Here is an 11,784-nt window from a genome sequence, read left to right as displayed (position 1 = left end):
ATTGAAAAAAATAATTTTATTAACGTTCCGATGCCCAAATCCGACGCCCAAATCGGGTGTTGTTGTCAAAATACAAAATACTACTAAAATAAACAAAAATGTGGTTGCTAAGTAAAATATTCTTCTAATAATTTATTTAATCTGACTCATTTATATTGGCAATTCAGACATATATTATGCATTTTAAAGTAGAAGACTTTAAAATGATATTGCCAATATTTATGAGTTGCGTTCCTGGGACGACTTTACTTAAAGATAGTTCATTCGATTACATGAAATCAACCCCAACTCAAGAATATCCGTCACAAAAAAATCATAGCATATATAAAATCATACTGTCATCGTTGCATTTGGTTGTCTTTTTAAAGACAAATCACATGCTATGATTTTTTTGTGACGGATATTCTTGAGTTGGGGTTGATTTCATGTAATCGAATGAACTATCTTTCAGTAAAGTCGTCCCAGGAACGCAACTCATAAATATTGGCAATATCATTTTAAAGTCTTCTACTTTAAAATGCATAATATATGTCTGAATTGTCAATATAAATGAGTCAGATTAAATAAATTATTATAAGAATATTTTACTTAGCAACAACATCTTTGTTTATTTTAGTAGTATTTTGTATTTTGACAACGACACCCGATTTGGGCGTCGAAACGTTAATAAAATTATTTTTTTCAATTTAATTGTGGCTTATTTCCCATATAAATAGTTAATTATTAGCTATAATGAGTAGGTAGAATAATAAGTAAAAAATGGTTATATTATCATAATAACCATGTTTCACTAATTGACAAATTCTTTAATATGTTTACTTTTGATTAAAACTGGCTGAAAGACTAAAGTCCAAGCCAAAAAAAATGATCATAATATGAGTTTAATTATGTATCAAATATAGTCAATATTAAAAAACTAAATTAAAAAAGGGGTGCATGACTGAATGCCTACCTACATGTCATAACACTTAAATTGTCAGTCCTATTACTCATTGTCTATTATCTAGCTAAACATTTAGGTTGAGATTGTATAGATAGATTATAATAAAAGAGGTTTAAGTAAAAAAAGTAGTTTCAAAATTTATTTATTTTTAAAAATATAAACAATTTAACACGTATAATGGAAGAAATTATCTTGAATCGCGTCCAAAAAGAAATAATATACATATAAATATGTTGAGAATATCCATATACAAATTAAGCACTGCGAAAATGTACTCTTCAGGGTAAATGCTAAACATGCTATCTTCTCTGAACATCATTTGCGTATCAATCACCAAATATATTGAAAAAATCAGAACAATTATTGCTCCTAACACCAGACGAATTATATTATTGCGATAGAAGATAGCTGTAATACCGAAAGCAACAAGAACTAAAGATAGCACCATGAGAATTCCAGACAAACTATGAAAATCCCATGTTGTTAGGAATGCGAACAATGTGAGTCCAAGACATACGATTGCAGTCACTCCTACAGATATAGCTACTATATCTACATCATAGAATGAAGCAACTGAACCTAACGAAAAACTTTCGGCCAGGGTGAATATGAACAAAAATATATAATTAGCTGGAGTTTTTCTTCTGACGTTTCTACAACATGCCAATACAATGATAGTAACTACAGCAATTACCAAGGAAACGTACATAACGGCAGAATGATGTTGAACAAATCGCTTAGTCGGCTCGTGGAACAGAAACCAGCATATTACTGCAGTTGTTATGCCCAATTGCACTCAAAGTATCGAGTATACCTTTCGAATGAACCCTCTTCTGATTGAAGCATCGTTGAAATCGAAACCCTTCACTAGTTGGTCTTCGATGCTGCCATACACGTCTACAAAATAAAACTTGGTATTAATAAAATTAACAAGGTTCAGAAACTGCTTTCTTGTGGCATGTCGAAGGTTAAGAACAGAACAAGTTGAGTGAAGCGGTAGAGGTTTAGCGCGATGCCATTCAGGAGGTCTACATCGATGCTTTTGAAAATCAAATGAGTTTGTTTTAACATGGATGACTACTGCGCTGCTTTCCTGTGATTGGTGCGTTTAAGCCCAAGTTGTCATTTCCTTGCCCCCTGTCATTTCGTGCGCTAAGGTACTCGAGTTGCTGCCTATAATCTCTTTTGCGTATTCAGTTCATTTTTGAATTTCAACTGCTAAATATAAAGAAAGATCTGATCGCACTTGTGCAGCTCACTTCCATATTGTGGGACAAGACCCGGATGTACTGTTGGGTATATTACCTATCAGGCACGACTTGGTGAGAGCTGACATTTCATCACTATCATCACTTGACTGGCACATCACAAAATCGCAATCCTTTTGTCATTCAAATTTCATCATACTACAATCGAGCCCGTTTATTAGAGTACCGGTTATAAGAATATCCCGGTTTATGGAATATAAATTCGAGCTCCCGAAACGTTTTCATTTACTCCTTAATAAATTTATCTGTTTATAGGAATACGTTTTAATAAAATAATACCGTTTAAGCGAATATTATTCAGGTCAATGAATAAATTTTTACCTATAATTTCCTAAAAATTATGTCTGGTATTTTATGTTTTCTCGGCAAGGCCCTCGAAGGCCTGTAGTGCTGCTTTGTATATTTTGGGTTTTTCAGGTAATAATACTTTATTACTACTGTTTATGAGTACCAATTCAATCGATCGTCGACAAAGGTCGGCGTACTGCGTATTTTACAGATCGTAAAATGATTTCATATTTTTGTCTACTAATTTCTATACCTACCTACCATATTATTACCACCCACTTGCTTGTTATAAAAGTTTTAGAAACAGTTAATCGACCATCGTAACCGTTTGTAATGTTATAACAAGTTTTATGGAGGGCCAATCTAATGTAAATTTTTCTAATTTTTTAAATTTAGTACAACAAGTGACTAGTATTTTATGTAACAAAACAAAACAAAACAAGCTTTTTACCCATATTATTTATCAAGACAAAATAATAAGAAAATATTTACATATATACACTGAGCATCAAAATGGACGCACTAGCTTAAAAATGGGACATTTTTGATGTCTTGTATTTCCTAAACCTGTTGTCCAATTTTAGTGATTGTTTTAATATGTTATAGCTTTATTCTTCAAGAATATCGATGTAATCATATTGTTGCTAAACAGATAGGTGTCATTGTATACCAGGTGTAACAATAATAGTGTGCTTTTCCTCAAAGTTTGGAACACCCTGTGGAATATTCTAGCATATATAAAATATTGAAATTAAAACTCAACTGTAGCCTTAGGCTTTCTTAACATTCTGATTTTTGATTTATTCGCTTATGTTGGATAATAAAAAAGTTAGGTACTTTAACAACTAGCAATGTCCTTCATCAATACAGAGTGTTTCTAAATAAGTACGACAAATTTTAAGGAGTAATTCTGCATTAAAAATAAAGACCGTTTGCTTTATAAACATATGTTCGCAAATGCTTCGTTTCCGAGATACGGGATGTTGAATTTTTTCTTACAAACTGACGATTTATTTATTGCTCTAAAACCGGTAGAGATATGCAAATGAAATGTGGTAGTTTTTAAGAGGTATGTATTGCGCATTTTTGGCATACAATTAAGAATTTTATATTCACCATTGGCGTGCATACGGGTAATATGACCGGGTAATATGACCCGTATGCACGCCAATGGTAAATATAAAATTCTTAATTGTATGTCAAAAAATGCAAAATAACTACCTCTTAAAACTTACTAAATTTTATTTGCATATCTCAACCGGTTTTAGAGCAATAAATAAATCGTCAATTTGTAAGAAAAATTCAACATCCCGCATCTCGGACACGAAACATTTGCGGCCATATGTTTATAAAGCAAATGGTCATTATTTTTTCATGCAGAATAACCCTTTTTAAGTTTGTCGCACTTATTTAGAAACACCCTGTATTGATGAATATAATGGCTAGTTGTTAAAGTACCTAACTTTTTTATTATCCCACATAAGCGAATTAATCGGAAAGCAAAAGGTTAAGAAAGCCTAAGGCTACAGTTGAGTTTTAATTTCAACATTTTATATACGCTAGAATATTCCACAGCGTGTTCCAAACTTTGAGGAAAAAACATACTGTGATTGTTACACCCGGTATACAATGGCACTTAATTGTTTAGCAATAATATTATTACATCGATATTATTGAAGAATAAAGCTATAATATACTAAAACAATCACTCAAATCGGACAACAGGTTTAGGAAATAGGAGACATCAAAAATGTCCCATTTTTAAGGTGGTGCGTTAATTTTGATGCTTAGTGTATCTGTAGGTACATTTCGTATTAATTACCTGTATGCATCCACATAATATAATGTAATTTGTGTTTTTTAATAAATAAGTAATAGTCACACTATACATATACATATTCGGTACACTTATTTCGGCTAGCCACCAATGCTCGGTTATGAATATTTTTGATCGGCACGAAGGCTATTCCAATAAGCGGGTTCGACTGTACCTACTTCCTTGCATAAATATAGGAAGACCACCCACGCGATAGACGGACGATATAAAAATAATGACCACAAATTGGATTCAAAGCGCCCAGGACAGAAGACAGTGGACGGAAATAGGGGGTCTATATTCAGCACTGAATGCAAAGGGATGATTGATGATGATGATGACTTCCTAGGATAGTGGTCCTAGCTCGACTGAGCAGCGCAGGTAACCTCCTTGCTATGTGCTGACGACATCTACCGCGACTTAACTAGTAGCATCCTCCGCGACCCACTTGTTCTGTTCGTACCCTAATTTGAGTATTATGATTATGTCGGACTTAGCCACAATTATTGGTGTAATGAAAATTACACTGTCAAGTAACTAATGTTTGACGTTTCGATATCCACTCCGGAAATCGTTCTCAAAAAATATTATAGGGCATTCCAACATGCTGTCAAAATTAAATCGATATGGCGGCTGGGAGGCACACATAAATGTTATTCTGTCAGTTCTTAATGTGTTTTAGATCATTTTAGTTCCGTTTCTTTGTAATTTTGTTTTGTACGAGGGTTAATTTAACATTTTCACTGGAAGAATTAATTTAAAAAGATAGTATGCATCATTTCTGTTGTGTTTTGAAGTGTGGAATGCGAAGGAATCGTGATAAAGTTCAGTTTTACCAGTTACCATCAGTGCTACATTTTAAGCATAAAACTGAACTAAATAAGTTATCATTTGAGAGGCAAAAACAACGGTTAAATGCCATATAACGTCCTATAAAAATGTTAAATAACTAACTATGTCCATGTTAGTTACGCTTCGAAAAGTGTCTCCACTGTAGGTTAACTCAAAACTCCTTGAGGGAAAATAGATCTATATTATATATTTTGCGAATCTTTTGCTTGTACCTACTAGCAAAATCTATATTGTCTACCAACAACTTTCGAAAATATGTTTAATATAAACATATTAAAATATAATCATGTTTATTTATTCACTGCTTAAAACTAAATAAAGTCGTTCAACTACTTCTACAACTAAAAACTACACAAAACAACAAAATGTTTGGAATATACAACTAAAAACTATTAAAAGTAAAAAACTTAAGAACATAATGTGGTACAGATATAAACAAATACAATGTCTCCTAGCGGTGTCAAAGTCTTGGAAGTCTTCTGGGTATAACCTAGTTTTATGCATGTCTTCAAAATGTAGAGCTTCACGATATTCGATAAAAATATCGATATTGTATTGATATCGTATCGAAAATCAATACGATACCGATACAATACATACCTTAGCAATATTAATGTCGATACGATACTCATTATCTGAAATCAATACAATATTTTTGTATTGTCGATACGCTTGCCTCGATATTATTGAAAATATCGATATCGAGAAAAAAATAATAAAACGCCACGTGAGTGCTGCATAGGCCTATTTTATACAGTTAAAATATTTTAGGGAGTTATAATACGCACAAGCGCGTATGCGTATACTTTCCATTAGTGCGAGAGAGAACGACGATGAACGATGAACCCAATAAGTGAATTAATTTCGATATTTTATTTTTAAAACAATCAGATACCTAATACCGATGTTTTTGAAAAGGAAATTGAAAACTACTTGCAATCTCCAAGACCTGGAGCAGACACAAATAATTTATTATGGTTTAAAATATAGACATTAAAAAAAGAATGAAAATAAACTTAGATACAATAGAATACATAGAACAGAAGAGATTACCTTGGTACGGAGTACGGACATGTTAGAAGAGAAAACAAAAAACGTTGGATAAACAGAATAACAGAATGTCGTAGATACATTAGCAAATTTTGAGGTGTGATTGAATAGTTAAGCCTCCTGTAGCCTTTATATACTAAAATGATAGTACCTACCTACGCATTATTTGATGGATACAAACAATAACTAATCTCTAGGTACTTACCATACTTTCTCGACATTTCTACACTTTCAAGAGAGTTATTAATCTGTAAATTCCACATCAGATAAAATATTTTTAAATATTTGTAATGATGATGACTAAGGCATCTGATAGTTTAAAATTTTGTTATGATACATCCAAATGAAAATAATTTGTTATAAAAGTTTATAAACAAAATACGCAGCGAATGAAGAGATAAGAATAATTGGTATAATATAGGCAGGCTATTCATTACTTCATTATGTAGTTTAAAGACAATATATTGGAATACCAAATCTCAATTTATTTTAGACTTCTGATACAGATTTTTTTTTTTTTATTTATACATATGACCTGGCCTCTAGTGACTAATCCAGGTCGTTTTTTCCTGATGGGATTACAGATATTTTTTTTTTATATTTTTACATTTTTTACTCAACTATTAAATCTATTTTTACAATAACAATTTGCCATAATCTCTTAATTACGTATAACAAACAAATTTAAATAAACAATTTAAAATATTTTTGGTACTATCAACTCCCTTCTAAGTTATAAAGACAGTCCCTCTATTTTCAGAAGAGAGTTGGTAGTTTTTTTTTTTTTTTTTATTTTTTTTTTATTTTTATGAATTATGTATTGAATTATTATTTTTATTTATTTATTTTATATTGAATTATTATTATTATAATTGTAAATATCTATTTTTGAATTTATATTTTATTTTATTTATTTTAACTTTATCTTACTCAACTTCATCAGGGTTGGATTATTGGTTGTCTTCTTCTATTATTATAGATTTCTTGTTGTTTTTTAGATATTATTTGTGTGAGATTGTTTAATATTTCAAAATATTCTTCATTTTGTAATATATCTCTTATTTCAATTCTTTCTAATCTTCTTCTCATTTCTCTGTGTTCTTCATTTTCTATAGTATTTTCACAATGTAACACTATATGTTCTGGTGTACCTAGTTCTCCACATTCACAATATGCATCATCTTTTAAGTTAAATCTTTCCAAATATGTTGGGTACGGTCCATGTCCTGTTAAAAAGTGTATTAAACCTTGTTTTGGATTAAAATAATTTGGAATGTTTTCTAATATTGGTATAAAATTGTATAAACGTCTAGATTTTGTTGAATTTTCCCATTCATTTTGTCTTTTTCTATTTATTATTTCTTTTAATTCTCTTTTATTTCTTATATCTAATCCTATTATTTGTATTATTTTTTCATATTTTTCTTTTTTTAGCCAATAATTACATGCTCTTTTTTGTGTTTCTAAATGCATTGGCATTACTCCAGTTAAAACTGTGAGTGCCTGTGTTGCAGTTGTTCCAGATGCTCCCGTCATTCTTACAAGAAATCCTCTCTGAGCTCTATTTAATTTTTCTGCGTTTTTTTTATTTATTAATCTATGTGCCCATACACTTGAACCGTACCCTACAATTGATGCAAGTATTGTACTTAGGTATATTCTCATCTGTCGGAACGAAATTCTATATTCCTTCTGTGCTAGACTAGCAATGTTATGCATGATCTTTGTTGCCTTTTCACAGACACAATTCATGTGTTTTGTAAATAATTTTTGTTCGTCTATTATAATACCTAAATATCTTGTTTCCATTTTTCTTTTTATTGTTTTCCCTCTAATTTTTATAATTGGATCTCTTTCTAAATTTCCTTTTATTAAACTATATGTTGTTTTTGAATCTGATATTGTTAATTTTACTTTATTCATCCAATCATTTACTCTTATTAATACTTCATTTGATTTATTTTCTAATTCTCTTCTTGAGTTTGCATCTATGATCAACAACAAATCATCTGCATATGCTATGCTTCCAAGCACTTCAGGATCTATAGTCAATTGTTCCAACAGTTCCTCTAGCATTACATCCCAGAACATAGGTCCACAAACTGATCCTTGTGGACATCCTTTTGTGATATGTTTTGTCTTTTTTCCTGTTGGACAGCTTAGGCTTGCATATCGGTCTTGACAGTAGTTTCTGAGACTTCCGTACAGATTCTTTGGACATCTCATTCTTCGAAGTCTTTCAAAGAATGACGGCCACCAAAGATTGTCAAAAGCCCCAGACACGTCTATAAAGATCATTAAAACATACTTTTTTATGCTTTCGTTTACTATTTCAAATACTTTATTTATTGCATCTTCTGTTGATCTACCTTTCCTAAAACCAAACTGACCAGGATGTAATCCAATTTCTGTTCTTATTTGATTTAATTTTTTACATAGTAATTTTTCTTGTAATTTTCCCATTGTATTCAATAAACATACCGGTCTATATGATTTCGGTAAGGCAGGATCTTTATCTTCCCCTTTATGTATTATTATAACTTTTGCTTGTTTAAAATTATTGGGAAACCTTCTTTGTCTAAGACATTCATTATATAATGATGTTAGTACTGGAATTATTTGTTCCGACAATGCTTGAAGTATTTCATCATGAATATTATCCGGTCCAAGGTGCCTTCTTTCTTTTCATTTCTCTCATACTTTCATATACTTCTTCTTCTGTGAATTCCTCTATTTCTCTTTCTTCTTCTATTTGGTATTCTTGTATCATTTCTTCTCTTATATTTCTTTGTTCTACTGTTTCTCCTTCTAATTTATCTGGAGGTAATAATACATTAAGTAATGTTTCGGCCGATTCTTCCCAACTTTCTGTAAATGTTCCATCTTCTTTTTTTAAAGTAGAAAGCATTGTCGGACATCTAATTTTTTTAGAAACTATTTTATATGGTATTCCCCACATATCTAATTCTAAGTGTCTTGATACGAAGGTTTCCCAACTTTTAGCTTTTGTTATTTTTATTTCTTGTTTATATTCTTGTTTTAGTCTTCTATATTCACCTAAAAGGATTTTACTCTCAAGATAGATACCACATCGTTGATATCGCTTTCGCGCATATCTAACTCTGTTTCTCATTCTTGTGAGGTTTTCCTTCCAGGCTGAGTTTTTTACTTTACTATTTTCTTTTATTTTTGGTATTGCTATATCCATTGCTTTTTTAATTTGTTTGGTTAATTCTTTTGTTGCAATATTTATATTAGATCCCCTTTGTACCAGACAAGGTGGTCGAAACTCAGACTTTAATAGTTCATAATTTGCTTTACCTATATTGTATCTTACCGAAGATATTTCCGTATTACGTGGATTTAGGTTATTAAGATTTAAAGTTATAAGGTTGTGATCACTTATTGTTGCATGCTCCATCACTTTCCAATCCTTAACTAGGTGTGCTACTGCAACATTTGATATTGTTATATCTATATTGCTAGCCGCACCAGCTCTGTTTTGAAAAGTTGGTGGGTTTCCTGGTTTATTGTGTACTATCAACTCTAGTTCATTAATCATATCTTCTACTAATAATCCTTTTTGATCTGTTTGAGTTGAATTCCACAATATTGATTTTGCATTTACGTCTGCTACAACTATAACTTTTTCCTCTCTATACTTTATAAATATAGCTCTTATCTTTTCTACGTATTCATCAATATCTTCACAGAACTGACAATATAGGTTAGCTATGATAAATTTACCTGCTTTTGTTAGCAATTCTACACAGATACAGTGTCGATCACTAAATTGTTTTAGAATTAGAAGTCTCATATTTTTATTGAATAATACGGTTACCGCCATTGGATTTTCTCCTATGCTTGCACATTGTGCATTAATTGGCATGTGTTGAATTTTTCCTAGTCTTGTGTATGGTTCTTGAATGCAAACCATATCAAGACTATTTTCTTCTGCTGTTTTTCTTATTTCATGTAGTACTGTGATACTTCTCATACCATTTATTTGTCCTATTTTTATATTGAATGTTTTGTTTGTCATTAATTAATTTGGTTTGTTTTTTTTTATTAATTTCATTTTGGTTTCCGTGTTTATTAGAATCGAATAAATTTTCATTTTTAGTATTTTATCACCATATCTGTGTATTTTATTATTTTTAATTATTTTATCTGAGTTTATTCCCTCTTCTCTGATACAATAATTTTTATTATTTTTAAAGTATTTTTGTTTTATATTATGATTTATATTTTTTGTATTTTTAGCATTTAAAGTATGATTTTTTGTTCTCATGACTCTGTTTTTAACCATTGCATCACATTGGTTTTTTATGTTTTTGAAATTTTTTATTTTTTATTATATTAATTTTTAATGTTATAAAATTTAATTTTAATTTAATTTTAATTTCAAATTTAATTTTAATTTTAATTTTAATTTTAATTTTAATTTTAATTTTAATTTTAATTTTAATTTTAATTAAATTTTAAATAATATTTATGTACCATAGTCTGTTTTTTGAATTAGACGATTTAAAAGTAGAGCATAAGTTGTACAAGTTTTATTTTCTTTATTACATTGTTTTCCTCTGTGTTTGCAAGGTATGCATACCTTTGGCTGTCCTGTTTTATTACAATTTTTTCTTTCGTGATTTTCACCACAATGGTTACATGTTGTTTCTTTATTACAGTGTTTGCTTACGTGTCCTAGATCATTACATTTATTACATTTTGCTACCACTATGTAATCTTTTGTGTTTACACTTGTAAAACCAACATATGTTTTATTTATTATTAATTGTTTTCTTATATCAGGTGACACTTCTAATACATAATGGACCGTAGATTTCTCTCTTGGTCCTGTCTTAAATTTTAATTTACAATTGTTTGTAAAGTCTTCTTTTGTTATATTTTCAAAATTTTGAGTATATATTTTATTTAATATAATTTCTTCTTTTTCGTTGCTTGGTAAATCATACATTATTACTAGTGGTTTTCTTTTTTTTGGAAGTTCACATTTAAATTTTTCTTTTATTTTTTCATTATTTTTTATTTTTTCAATGTCTTCTAGTGTTGGAGTTTCAATTATTAATACTCTTCCTGATGTTCTCATTTTGTTTATTTTTAATTTATTTTTTTCTGGATCTAGAACTTTCGTAAGTTCTTCTTGTACTTTTCTTCCAGTTTGTGCTGTTTCACTTGTTATAAAAAGAGTGTTTATTTGTTTTTGTGTCTCTATTAGTTTTTGATTTTCAGTTTTATTATTTATTGGTTTTGATGTTATTGCAGCATATGTTTGTTTCGTTTCTTGTGTTTGTGTTATTTTTCTTAATTTTTCATATTCTATTCTTTGTCTATTATTTTCTTCTTTTAATATTTTTATTTGTCCTTCCATATTTCCATATTCCATTGCTAATAACATTATTCTATTTTTTAAATCACCTTTTCCTATTTTACTTAATCTTTTACCTATTTCCATTTCACCTTCAATGAAGTCAAGTAAGTCTTTATATTTTGTTTTAATATTATCAATATTTTCATTCAAATTTATATTTAATTCAGTATTATTTATA

General features: G+C 29.8%; 1 pseudogene; it reads right to left on the bottom strand.

The window, feature by feature from the left end:
- Positions 1–1,069: 1,069 nt before the first annotated feature.
- On the bottom strand, positions 1,070–6,438 carry LOC126886326 (protein lifeguard 1-like; annotated as a pseudogene).
- Between the last annotated feature and the right edge of the window lie 5,346 nt (positions 6,439–11,784).

Source organism: Diabrotica virgifera, chromosome 6, assembly GCF_917563875.1.
Source record: "Diabrotica virgifera virgifera chromosome 6, PGI_DIABVI_V3a".
Taxonomy (NCBI): domain Eukaryota; kingdom Metazoa; phylum Arthropoda; class Insecta; order Coleoptera; family Chrysomelidae; genus Diabrotica; species Diabrotica virgifera.
This window is presented reverse-complemented; position numbering and strand designations above follow the sequence as displayed.